The 14,763-nt window shown below is 41.8% G+C and overlaps 1 protein-coding gene across 1 annotated transcript in view; it reads left to right on the forward strand.

The window, feature by feature from the left end:
- The first annotated feature begins 8,893 nt into the window (after positions 1-8,893).
- Positions 8,894-14,763, forward strand: part of LOC124589942 — a 30,477-nt gene continuing 24,607 nt past the window's right edge. The window contains exon 1 of the mRNA XM_047131610.1: positions 8,894-9,027. The gene's annotated coding sequence lies outside the window, so the exon portion shown is untranslated. The remainder of the gene's footprint in view (positions 9,028-14,763) is intronic.

Genomic DNA, 14,763 nt, shown 5'->3' on the forward strand with positions numbered 1-14,763 from the left:
GCTGCCAGTACTACTTGATACACATGTTGAACATAAAATTTTCCACAGAATTGCATTCACACAGTTAACACTATTCAATTACACAGTAGTACTTAATGTGGATGAAAGATGAGTGAGTGTGTTTTGTGTGTTTTCCTTTCCTAATCCCAAATAATTGGTACCGACCTATCTCCTAAATATTATTTTACTTGTTTTTTGTGGCTCGCACTGACGCCTATAAATATTATATTTGTGTGTTTGTTATTATTTGTATGTTTAGTGTAAGAGCATTGATATAATTTTGTAAAAGCAATTGTGTGTACATTCAAACTGTTGTTCGTGCTTGCCCCTATTCAACATTGCTGGGTGCCACCTGGAAATGTTTAATTTCTGCTGATAAACTCTGATGAACAGTGTGATTAGTGATAGTGAATATTATGGACTGCTATTTGCACCTGTTGACCATTGCTGGGTGCCACTGTTGGAACTGCTACTACTGACATAATGCCACTTGTTGGTGTCTGCACCTGTTCAACATTACTGGGTGCTAGCGATGGACTGCTTCTACTGAGATAATGTCACTTGTTGGTGTCTGCACCTGCTCAACATTACTGTGTGCCACTGATGGACTGCTTCTACTGAAATGATGTCACTTGTTGGTGTCTGCACCTGTTCAACATTGCTAGGTGCCACTAATGGAACTGCTTCTACTGAAATAATGTCACTTGTTGGTGTCTGCACCTGCTCCACATTACTGGGTGCCATTGATTGAATAATACTTATGTAAACTATTATCTAAAGTCATATGTATGAAAGCATTTGTATTCCTTACTGTATTTTATATATTAGGTTATGCAATGGTCAGTGCAAATCCAAAATTTATTTAGTTATGTGATATTTACTTATTGATATTACTTTTTAAATTTGTCTGTAATTTTTGGATGAATTTTGTGGTATTTTCACCACCAATGCTGGCAAAAATACCATCAAATTCTGGCCCGTGGAGGAGGGGCATATGAAAGGTGGCTACACTGAGCCACAGCGCCAGAGATTGCGCCAAAGAGTATTATTCAGCCACCTCCACTGGCAGTTCTTGTCGAGAAGTCGTGGTGGAGAGTGCTTATCGAGAAGTCGTAGTAGGCAGTGCTTATTGAGAAGTAGCAGGGGGCAGTTCTTGTCGAGAAGTCGTGGTGGAGAGTGCTTATTGTGAAGTAGCAGTAGGCAGTGCTTGTTGAGATGTAGTAGTGGTGAGTCGTAGTTGAGAAGTTGCGGTAGTGAGTGCTTGTTCAGAATTTGTAGTATTGTTTTGATGGGCTAGACACCAGATGTTATTGGATTGGGAGGCTGTAATGATGAGAGTGTGCTTTTCGTCAATATATATGAAGGTAAAAAAATTCCTTTTTTTCATTATTTCAATGTCTTAAACAATAATGCCTCTTGGTCACAGGTTCAGTCAACAAATCATCTGGCTCGTGTTTTTGTATTAGACTGTATTTCTGGTTTCTATGTGCAATTATAGTATTTCTGTTTATTTTTTTAATTACTTCAGCATAAATGGTGTTTAAAATTTCTGGTCTTATTGAGGAAGAACCGTGCCAGATGTGTACGTTGAATCACACTTCCACACACAGAACAGCTACACTTGTGTTTTGTTGTTTCGTAGGTTTTATAGTTGCTGGGGACTTAATTAATTAATTGTGTTAAAGGAAGTTTTCTCTCATTATTTGTTGTTATTCTACGCAGTCAGATTGCGTACTAATACTAATCAGGGCCAACCGTTTACGAGACTTCGTAGCCGGAGATACAGCGACGAAAATTAAAAATATTTGCATATTAAAATTTAATTAAGCCCCCATGCAACGTATCATCCTACATTTACAGCCAGATGGTTCGGATACAGACTGTGACGACGGTATAATGATGTACCTTCCGGAACAAAGCAAGGTAATAATACGCTGACGAAGAAAATGAAACACGAAGAAGGAGTAGAACGACATAAACGAAAGTTGTTAGACGTGTCTCCACATCTCAAAGATGCTGTCCCTTAAGATTTCTCGCCAGTCGCATAAGAGTGGCGTTAGTAGCATCACTATGAAGATGCAAATCCAGTTTGCTGTAAATAGTCGCTGTAGAGGTCATGATCGTTAGTTACCTTTGTGAGTGGGGGTTGTCACTTGATGTTAGCCAAGAAGGCCTCTAAGGCGACAAAGACGCTATTATCAGTACCTCAGTGAGGTTCAACGAGGTCATGTAATAGGGCCATGAGGAGTTGGACCTTTGTTCCACGACATTGCACAAACACTTGGCAGGAATTTAGCCACTGAACACGATTGCTGGCAGCGGTGGTTACGAAATCTACAGTCGAAAGAAGACTGGGCTCCGGACGACCACATGGCACTGCCGACAAGAAAGATCATCGTGTTCGGCATACGGCCCTTGCGCATCGCATTGCATTTGCAGCAGCATTCTGAACAGCAGCTGACACCACACTGTCACAAATAACTGTTACAAATTGGTTACTTCTAGGACAGCTTTGAGCTGGATGCCACATAGTGTGCATTACATTGGCCCCAAACCACCACCATTTGCGATTTCATTGGGGTAAGGCGAGAACTGTCTGCGTGCTAGACACTCTGGACCTTCACCTGGAGCTATGGTCTGGAGTGCGATTTCGTTTGACAGCAGAAACACTCTAGCGGCTGTTCTTTGCAGCCTGTCTGCAAATTTGTACGTCAAAACTGGTGATTCGACCTGTCGTTCTGCCATTCACGAACAGCACTCCAGGGGGTGTTTTCCAACAGGATAACGCCAGGCCACATGCCGTTGTTGTAATCCAACATGCTCCACAGAGTGACGACATGTTGTCTTGGCCTTTTCGATCATCACATGTGTCTCCAATAGGACACTCCAGTGTCATCCAAAACCAGTATTTCCTGTTCTTGTATTCACCGACCAAGAGCAACAGGCATGGAACTCCATCCCATAACTAACATTCAGCACCTGTATAACACAATGCATGCAAGTCTGCATGCTTTCATTCAACATTGTGGCGGTTACACCGTTTGTTATGGTACCGGAAGTTCACATTTGGAATGACTTACTTTGTGCTTACATTAACATGTAATCTTGCAATGTTAATGATTTAAATATGTTACCTCGCCAATGTATTCACGATGTTTCATTACTCCGCAATAACCATTTTTGGTGTTACGTTTATTTTTCTGTCGGTTTAATTCCTGCTTTTCAAATCCTATAAGACCTCTTTATTTTTTGAAAAATGAACAGTTGATTTCTCTGGGAGGATACACAATTGTGAAATAGTTTTCCTAAGCCCTTTGTGATACGACAGATTCTAGAACCATTGGCAGGGGGTAGCGTTTTGATTCATAATCAAAACGTCTCCCGTCCCGGGTTCGAATTTCGCCGCTGCTAAAATTTTGATTAATAATTAGCATTGGCGGCTGAAGACTTCCGGCGTAAGAGGTCACCCTCATTCAGCCAACTACCATGTCGAAGAGGGCGGAGGAGCGGACAGAGATTGAGGGCAAACTCTTGTCTTAGGGGTGGGAAGCTGCCCCTAAGGGTGGAAGAATCAGCAATGATCAACGGCATAAGGATGCAGAATTCAAACCACTGCATTAAAGACACTTGACGTGTATCCAAAGGGCCTTTAATTGAACAATTGTCATGATGAGCTCTCCATTGGCAAAAGATTCCGGACTAGTACCCCATTCGGATCACCGGGAGGAGACTGCCAAGGAGGAGGTTACCATCAGAAAAAGATTGAATAACCAACGAAAGGATAACTTTCTACGAGTCGGGGCATAGAATTTCTGAAACTTGAACGTGGTAGGAAAACTAGAAAATTTGAAAAGGGAAATGCAAATGCTCAATCCAGATAAAGTAAGGGTCAGTGAAGTGAAGTGGAGAGAAGACAAGGATTTCTGGTCAGATGAGTATAGGGTAATATCAACAGCAGCAGAAAATGGTATAACAGGAGTATGATTCGTTATGAATAGGAAGGTGGGGCAGAGAGTATGTGACTGAGAACAGTTCAGTGACAGGGTTGTTCTTATCAGAATCGAAAGTTGACCATCACCGACAACGACAGATCACGTATACATGCCGACGTCGCAAGCTGAAGATAAAGACATAGCGGAAGTGTATGGGGATATTGAAAGAGTGATATAGTATGTAAAGGGGATGAAACTCTAATAGTGATGGGGGAGTGGAATGCAGTTGTACGGGAAGGAGTAGAAGAAAAGGTTACAGGAAAATATGGGCTTGAGACAAGGAATGAGAGAGGAGAAAGTCTAATTGAGTTCTGTAACAAGTTTCAGCTAGTAACTGCGAATACTTTGTTCAAGATTCACAAGAGGAGGAGGTATACTAGGAAAAGGCCGGGTGATACGGGAAGATTTCAGTTCGATTACATCATCGTCAGACAGAGATTCCGAAATCAGTTGCTCGATTGTAAAGCGTACCCAGGTCACAATATAGTAGTGATGCAGATTAGGCTGAAGTTAAGGACATTAGTCAGGAAGAATCAATACGCAAAGAAGTGGGATACGGAAGTACTAAGGAATGACGAGATTCGGTTGAAGTTCTCTAAGCAATTAGGGATAGCTCAGCAGACAGTAGATTTGAAGAGGAATGGACATCTCTAAAAAGGGCCATTACAGAAGTTGGGAAGGAAAACGTAAGTACAAACAAGGTAATTGCGAAGGAACCATGGGTAACAAAAGAAAAACTTCATATGATCGACGAAAGGAGGAAGTACAAAAACTTTCCGGCAAACTCAGGATTACAAAAATACAAGTGGCTGAGAAATGAAATAAATAGGAAGTGCAGGGAAGCTAAGACGGAATGGTTGCGTGAAAAATGTGAAGACACCGAAAGAGAAATGATTGTCGGAAGGACAGACTCAGCATGCAGGAAAGTCAAAGCAACCTTCGGTGACATTAAAAGCAACGGTGAAAACATTAAGATTTTAACGTGAATTCCACCGTTAAATGGAGAGGAGGGAGCGGATAGGTGCAAACTATACATTGAAAGCCTCTATGAGGGTGAAGATTTGTCTGATGTGATAGAAGAAGAAACAGGAGTCGATTTAGAAGATATAGGGGATACAGTATTAGACTCAGAATTAAAAGAGCTTTGGAGGACTTATGATCAAATAAAGCGGAAGAGATAGATAACATTCCATCAGAATTTCTAAAGTTAGTGGGGGGAGTGGCAACAAAACGACCATTCACGTTGGTGTGTAGAATATATTAGTCTGGCCACATACCATCTGACTTTAGGAAAAGCATCATCCACACAATTCCGAAGACGGTAAGAAATGACAAGTGCGAGAATTATCGCACAATCAACTTAACAGCTCGTGCATCCAAGATGCTTACAAGAATAATATACAGAAGAATGGAAAATAAAATTGAGGATGTGCTAGATAACGATGTTTGGCTTTAGGAAAGGTAAAGGCACGAGAGAGGCAATTCTGACGTTGCGGTTAATAATGGAAGCAAGGCTAAAGAAAAATCAGGACACGTTCATAGGATTTGTCGACCAGGAAAAAGCTTTTGACAGTGTAAAATGTAGCAAGATGTTCAAAATTCTGAAAAATGTAGGGGTAAGCTATAGGGAGAGATGGGTCATATACAATACATATGTACAACAGCCAAGAAGGAGTAATAACAGTGGACGACAAAGAACGAAGTGATGGTATTAAAAGGGGTGTAAGACAAGGACGTAGCCTTTCGCCCCTACTGTTCAACTTGCACATCGAGGAAGCAAGATGGAAATGAAAGAAAGATTCAGGACTGGAATTAAAATTCAAGGTGAAAGGATATCAATGATACGATTCGCTGATGACATTGCTGCCGGCCGGAGTGGCCAAGCGGTTGTAGGCGCTACAGTCTGGAACCGCACGACCGCTACGGTCGCAGGTTCGACTCCTGCCTCGGGCATGGACGTGTGTGATGTCCTTAGGTTAGTTAGGTTTAAGTAGTTCTAAGTTCTTGGGGACTGATGGCCACAGCAGTTCAGTCCCATAGTGCTCAGAGCCATTTGAACCATTTTTTTTTTTATGACATTGCTATCTTGAGTGAAAGTGAAGAAAATTTACGTCATCCGCTGAACGGAATGAACAGTCTAATGAGTACAGAGTGTGGATTCAGAGTAAATCGAAGAAAGACAAAGGTAATGAGAAGTAGTAGAAATGAGAATAGCGAGAAACTTAACATCAGGATTGATGCTTATGAAGTAGATGAAGTTAAGGAATTCTGCTACATGGGTAGTAAACTAACCAATGACGGACGGAGCAAGAAGGACATCAAAAACAGACTAGCAATGGCAAAAACGGCATTCCAGGGCAAGGAAGTCTACTAATATCAAATATCGTCCTTAATTTGAGGAAGAAATTTCTATGAATGTACGTCTGGAGTACAGCATTGTATGGTAGTGAAACATGGGCTTTGGGAAAACCGGTATAGAAGGGAATCGAAACATTTGAGATGTGGTGCTACAGACGAATGTTGAAAATTAGGTGGGCTGATAAGGTAAGGAATGAGGAGGTTCTATGCAGAATCGGAGAGGAAAGAACTTGTGGAAAACATTGTTAAGGATAAGGGACAGGATGATACTACATCTGTTAAGACATGAGGGAATGATTTCCATGGTACTAGAGGGAACTGTAGAGGGCAAAATCTGTAGAGGAAGACAGAGATTGGAATACATCCAGCAAGTAATTGAGGACGTAGGTTGCAAGTGCTACTCTGAATTGAAGAGGTTGGCACAGGAGAGGAATTCGTGGCGGGCCACATCAAACCAGTGAGAAGACCGACGAAAAAAAAAAGAAGAAGATCAAGCCTATGTCATATTTCAATATACAACTTCCGTATGAGGACCTACGACTACGTCATAAGTCAAACCAAAAGGAAATAAAACTTTATTCTAGTAGCGCAGGCCTACCTTACGGTGTACAACTACGCATCCTGGTCCGAGATGCCTGCTTGGCAATGTTTGCACCCCAAGTGCCTTTTCGGGCTACCGTGCTCTCGCATTCTAGGAAATTCCTCGAATTCCTTTTGCGACGTGATTCAGGATCAACATTAACAAACGCTGTATCAGTATAATAGTATTCTCAGCAACTATCGAATGCAGTCAAAAAAGTATACGCTTCCATTTAAAAAGACCTGCGTTCTTCAATATCTCTGTTGATACCAGTGCTGGAAAAGCTAACCAAAAAAAAAGAAAAGAATCTCTCGATGCTCTAACATTTGTCTAAAACCGCTTTTCGATATGGGTAACCGTTCACGTACTGAAAGTGGCGTTTCGTCTTACGTGATTCACCCTGAATGTATGTGGTGTCTGTTCTGTCGTACATGTTCGAAAGAATAGAGGCCATTTTGATCCAGCAGCCACTATGAAATAAGAGACAAAGGTATTACAGACATTGGCTGTTGGTGGCCGTTGATCTAAATCAACAGGGAAAGTTGAAAATTTGTGCCGACAGTTCCGCAGTTCCGCACTGTCGCCTGATGAACAAAGTAAGAGCCTACGGAATATCAGACCAGCTGTGTGGCTGGATTGAAGAGTTTTCAGCAAACAGAACACAGCATGTTGTTCTCAATGGAGAGACGTCTACAGACGTTACAGTAAACTCTGGCGTGCCACAGGGGAGTGTTATGGGACCATTGCTTTTCACAATATATATAAATGACCTGGTAGATAGTGTCGGAAGTTCCATGCGGCTTTTCGCGGATGATGCTGTGGTATACAGAGAAGCTGCAGCATCAGAAAATTGCAGCGAAATGCAGGAAGGTCTGCAGCGGATAGGCACTTGGTACAGGGAGTGGCAACTGACCCTTAAGATAGACAAGTGTAATGTATTGCAAATACATAGAAAGAAGGATCCTTTATTGTATGATTGTATGATAGCGGAACAAACACTGGTAGCAGTTACTTCTGTAAAATATCTGGGAGTATGTGTACGGAACGATTTGAAGTAGAATGATCATATAAAATTAATTGTTGTTAAGGCGGGTGCCAGGTTGAGATCCATTGGGAGAGTCCTTAGAAAATGTAGTCCATCAACAAAGGAGGTGGCTTACAAAACACTCGTTCGGCCTATATTTGAGTATTTCTCATCAGTGTGGGATCCGTACCAGGTAGGGTTGACAGAGGAGATAGAGAAGATCCAAAGAAGAGCGGTGTGTTTCGTCACAGGGTTATTTGGTAAGCGTGATAGCGTTACGGAGATGTTTAGCAAACTCAAGTGGCAGACTCTGCAAGAGAGGCGCTCTGCATCGCGGTGTAGCTTGCTGTCCTGGTTTCGAGAGGGCGCGTTTGTGAATGAGCTATCGAATATATTGCTTCGCCGTACTTATACCTCCCGAGGAGATCACGAATGTAAAATTAGAGAGATTCGAGCGCGCACAGAGGCTTTCCGGCAGTCGTTCTTCCCGCGAACCATACGCGACTGGAACAGGAAAGGGAGGTAATGACAGTAGCACCTAAAGTGCCCTCCGCCACACACCGTTGGGTGGCTTGCGGAGTATAAGTATAGATGTAGATGTAGATGTACTGCAGTGTAACAGCCGAAGCAGCGTCGTCACTTGCGAAGAAATATTTCTCTGTAGTATACGAGCAATCGAAATCGATTACAACGTTTGTTATTCTCCTCACATATTTGAACGTATAGGACGATACCCAGTGGCCACATGAGCCTGACAGCCGTCGGCAGCACCACGACAACGACAACGCAAGATGACGTGCCTCCTCTCGGCCTCGGACGCTTACGCAAGCCTCATCCCTTCCACAGTTCCCTACCACTGCCCCACTCCCCCCCCCCCCCCCCCCCCCGCCTCCTCCACCCACAATGCGCTGGAGCCGACGTCCAACGCCAAGAACACTTGTAAAGTGGAACGTCCTGTATCAGGGCATCAGACTACCACCGGCGTTCTCTAGCACAACATACCTCTTGGAGAAAAAGTTGCGAAAAATCTGAGACTCAAGTGTGATGCTGATATTTCTTACTTACATATAAAGGTAAGTGCTGTATTATAAAACACTTCTTAATTATGATATACACTGCCATGAAATGCAGCAGTTTGTTATGTGCATTTCATTTCTTACGGACTAGTGCGTGAATAATGCGCTGGGAAAAAGTCCCATATGTGCTTAGTGAAACAACGTTTGAAAAAAATGATTAGTACTTAGCCATAGATTTATCCTTGAACCCTTCGTTGAAATCGCGAGAGGCAAATAATTTTCATGCTGCTAATAATACGAAAATGAGAAGCCACTATGTGGGACAACTTGCGTTGCGCAATCGCTTATTAAGCTTTAACGGTATGTACACCATATCCTACACATTGTTTTAAATTTGTTTTGCATTACAAGTGATCCATACATCACACACATGTTTTCTGAATTTTGAATGTATTTCTCATATTTAACTGTGACTTAAGTCAACATATTCCTTGTTATAACGCGTATCTCGTTTAAAATATTGAGTTTTAGATGCTTTACCTGCGAAAGTGTTAGAGTAGCAACCAATGTTAAACTCGAAAATACTCTCGTAAACATGGGCTGGATAACGATTAAGCTGTATGTGTTTACTTTTGCAATAAATATTAGAAAAATGAATTACGGGACCGGTGACCTCAGTAGTTTGGTCCCTTAAGAATTCACACACATTAAAATGGATTATATTGTAATCATCACAATGTTTCACAAAGTTTTGGCAGTTAACTCAGTGAGAAAAGTATTTCACAACAGTAATAAAGTGCTTGCTTTATTTAGTATCACAACGTGATTTACGTGAGCTTATTATGCTTAACAAAGGCACTGAACAGATCATCTATTGGATTTAACAACTGTGAATGACTCACCGTGAAGGATTTTGGGGATTGGAAGTGTTCCTAAATTATTCTCCTCATAGATTTGAACGTATAGAAAGATGTAACGTAGCCAAAAGAAGCACTGTTAGGAATACGGATTTCGCTCCCTCATTCCTCCACTCTTTGGCAAACCTAATCCCCTCCACGCTCTCCTATCACTCTCCGTCTCTGCACGGAGCCACCTTCTAATGCGATAAGCAAGGCTTATACAGTAGAAAGTGTTTTATCTGCACATTAGAATCCCACTGACCTCCTCCAGTGGAACAGAGTTCCTGCAGAGCACAATGTACGAGAAATCTGCTGCTAAAGGTTAATAGCGTGCTGCAAAAACATTCTTGAATATGTTATCCAACACAGTGAAATGTAGCATTTCTTTACGTGCATTTCGTTTGTTTCTGGACTGTGACTAATACGACCAGAAAAAGTCCACACAAAGTACCACATTTTTCCACAGGAGGTAGCACTGCTCAAGACCAGGAGAAAACTTTCTGAAAATAAATGCCTAGAAACTAATACACGTTGCATTTTTGGCCAGTCTGTCTTCTCATTCCCTTCTGTCTGTTATGGAGATGTATACACTATAGGCAGTGCTGCGTTTGGTTACTACACATACTGACACATCCTAGAACCCTGCTTCCCAGTGAATCAAGCACTCTTTCAAATACACCTTGCTCCACTCGAATTGCGTCTCATCCATCGGTCACACGCTTCTGTAACGTTTACACGCTATCAATTGACTGAGCATATTCCGATGTCTTTAGATGTCTCGACAGCCGGAAAACCAATGAACTAATGTCTGATGAACGGGAAGGCCACACTACCAATCCATCGTCGTTGTGGAGCGGTACCGTAACACGATCCACGGAAAGTGGGGTGGTGTCCCGTCATAAAAAAACTATAGCCGTGGTCTTTCCCCAAGGGTATATTGTTCAGTAGCTCTAGTAACTCATCGCACAGATATCGATGATAGACAGCACCCGTTAATGTGCTTGGAACGGTGTAAGGCCTTAACATTCTGTCATCAACCCTTTTTTCACAAAAAATGACAATAATGCTTCACTTACATGATTGCTCGACGATTTGCAACTATTCCACACATGCGTAATTTGTAATGTGGTAATTTACTATGCCATTTCTTGCAATTCATGCCTCGTACAATACACTATTCGTAACAAGTAAAATGGCCCATATTTTGAATAAATAATTACCATATATGTAATTCCTTGTAGTTCTGACCAATACCATCTCCTGTAGGAACATGTGAAAAAAACTACTTACTTTTTTTAGCCATAGGCTTACCATCGATGATTTCGTTGAAGGCACATTGAGGAAATAGTTTTCGTGCAACTGTTTATGCGTACATGTCCATGAACTTTGTGAGGGAACCTGTATTGTTCAATCGCTTAATAAACTTACACTTGATCTACACAATATCCTACATGTCATTTTAGTTCTTTGCATTATAGATAATTTATACATCAGGCACATGTTCACTGAATGTGGTATGTATTTATCATATTTCGCGAGGTATTAAGTCAACATATATCTTTTTATTACGCATATCTCGTCTAAAACGAATTATTTTTTAGGGCTGCGAAAGATTGGTCAATAACATTAAATATTCTTCATTGATCAAGTGTACAGTAACATCTTAGCTTTCATCGCTACACACGAAAATACGTCTATAAGTCGAACCTAAGCTGGATAATAATTATACTGTATGTATTTACTTTGCAATAAACCTTAGAAAAATTGGATTAGATCGTAATGTTTTACGGAAATCTGACAGCGCAGGTAGGCATAAAGGTGCTACGTTATCTTTCTCCATGGAGACGCCAGATAAAAAGTTATCTGTGTAATTGTCGTATCAAATTCAGATAAATCCCAAGCTTTCGATGATTTCGTATTAATAGATACTCGTCAAGTGCTACGTCTGACAGTTGTAATCTGGCGAAACTGCCACGGTTATGCGCAGATGACGGCCTCTGATCGGCTGCATTACGTCACGGAGAGGCGCATATTGAGGTGGCGCTCGCTGTGCCCATTTCTCACGTCTGCACTTACTGCCCAGCGTCCTTTACAGCCTAACCGCTTACATGAGGCGGTAAACTATGAGAAGTAATCCTCTGTGCTCTTTCTTAATCGAGTGCAAGCTTCCATGAATTGCTAAGTGCATGGCCAGTGTGTCTATTAAAGTTCTTCTCAAATAACTGCTTCCCTGATGACAAAGTTCAGATAATTTAATGCGTGAACCAGAATTTGGTTTGTTCAAACATAATATTGTGATTTTGTACTTATTTAACAGGCTGATATTCGGCATATACTGCATAAAAAAAACAAAGCACTGCTCCTGGTCACGACTACAGAACCTACAGGCACCTGAAACAGCGCCTCCTCTCCTTACTGGTATGGTAATTCTCGTCACGCTTTATAATATAATCATTCACACGTGTTTCTAATGTGCGCCATGGAAAACTACTAACTAGCCAAGCGTGGGGATTGCACCCTTCCATAATCCTCCATACCTATAAATCCCTGACCTGTCACATCCTCCCCTACACAAACGTTGCATGGATTTCCGCTCCTTTTTCATCATACCCTACACATCCTTGAACATCACGCACTCTGCTCAGGCCCAACAGATCCACTTACCCTCCCCTACACGAATCCTCTACCAAGTTATAAATTTCCCCATTTCCTCGTCTTGCTCTTCCATCTTGGACACCTCCGAATGTAGTGCATTACCCGCAAACTATACACTAACCACCCGCTATTTTCCCTATTGCTCTCCATTCTTGATATGCTGCTACATCTCTACCACCACATTCGCCAACACTACACCTCCACACTCTCCACGTCCTTTTCCAAAGGAACTTTAATCGTCTCACCCTACCTGTAAATGAAATTCATGCTGGTATATACCCATCCTAACAGATCTAGGAGAACCTGCCCTTCCTCCGTTGTCAAGGCTCCCTTCCTCCCCACTCCGTCCGCCCCCCCCCCCCCCCGCCCCCTCGCACCTACAGCTCTTCAGTCTCTCCAAATTGTCCTCCAAGCATCCACCCACCACACAAACCTACTCCTATGCACCGGCCCAAATGCTAGCATTCCGTGATACTCCCATCCTTGGCAGCCTACATACACTCATCATTTTAATCAATCAACACATCAGCTTCTCTCTTCTAATTTATGTAACTGGCCATCTGTCCTTTATATTCTGTTCAACAAACAACCAACTAGAATTTTACTTACGCAACAGGCAACCTGCCTTTCTATTCCGTCAAAAATTCCTTTCTGCTACCACCATTTATATACCATTCATAGTCAATCTGCTGTGGCGCTTCACTGCCATGTCACTAAATTAAAACAGATCGTCAACATATCTGATGAAACAGGGTGGATGGTGAGGGGCGCTATTTTACGCTCTTTGTTGACAACCCTCCATAAAAAATTAAGCTATGGTCGGTGACAGTGGTGAACCCATATTTGTTCCACTAGTCATGGGAGACTTGGGTAGCTATTAGTCTTAATGTCTCTTTCATCAGTACTTTCGTGAAAACGGTACCACGTCGATGTTGACCACAATTTCACTTGGGCATATCATCATCTGCTTAATGACATCTAAAAACATTTGGGAATATTTAATGTTGTGTCTACAGTAGCCAGCTATACGTTCACGATAATTTAGATAAGTACTTTGTCACTCAGTATATATGAGAGCTGATAGAACTCATGACTGGAGGTATTGGCCTCAATTTCTTCACAAGTTCGTCAGAGACTTCTCTCTGATGAACTTGTGGAGAGTCCCAAGAAAACTGAGAAACTTTCAACCAAGAACATCAGTGAGGGAAACCATGTTCATGATCGGGAGATTAGATTCGAAGCACTTTTTTCCGCTGCAGATCGATAGCGATGACGTCCTCAAGGAAGTATAAAAGGAGTCATATAATAAGAGAGTAGACTTTCACAACGCATATTCACAAAAAAGAGAGATATGCCTATGTCTGATCTACAGATTCTAAGTAAAAGGAATTCATGAATGTGGAATAAAACGTAACAACTTAAACACGTATTCATTTAACAGCAAATAACAAACTCTTCACAAAATGTGCAAATCTACAGTTCACAGAGGTTTGTGTGATAATTTTTTTGTTATTGCATCCAGGCATCACGAAAGTGAAAATCGGTATAGAACACTTATTTACAATGATCACATTTCTGCACTGAAGATGCGCGGAATTTAGATTTGACGTAGCGCTCAAATTGTTTGATTTTATTAATACGGCGGTTAGAACTTTAATAGTGGCAACTATTTCTTTACAGCTCCTACAAAATAGATAAGTGTTTCAAAGTCTTACTGGTCTTCAAAGTAGTCACCAGCATTGTGTATAACCCGTTGCCAGCGATGTGGAAGTCGTAGGATACTCTTAGCAGTTCCATTTGTGTTGACAGGTCGAGCGGCGCGGTCTATTGCCCGACGAATTTGTAGCAGTTCTGAAGCGCATGCCTTGAAGTATTTTCTTCAGTTTAGAAATCGAGTTGAATTCACGAGGGCTTAAGTCAGGGGAATGTAGTAGGTGGTATAGCACTTTGGAGACCCATCAGTCAAACAAATCAGTAACAGCTTGCACTGTACGTGATTCAGCATTGTGCTGCAAAACGATGGTCAGGTCCTGCAGAAAGTGTTATCGCTTCTGTCTCTATGCTGTTTATTTTTGGAACACAACCTACAACCAGCTTAGAGACAGAAATGATGACGCTTTCTCCAGGACCTGACCTTGACAATCCGTTTTTTAGTAAGATGATCTGCGGCTGTGACCATTTACTGGCAACACTGCTACCAAAAACGTTACTATTCACTTTCTTCGTCATTCACTTTGTC

This window comes from Schistocerca americana, chromosome 2, assembly GCF_021461395.2.
Source record: "Schistocerca americana isolate TAMUIC-IGC-003095 chromosome 2, iqSchAmer2.1, whole genome shotgun sequence".
NCBI lineage: Eukaryota > Metazoa > Arthropoda > Insecta > Orthoptera > Acrididae > Schistocerca > Schistocerca americana.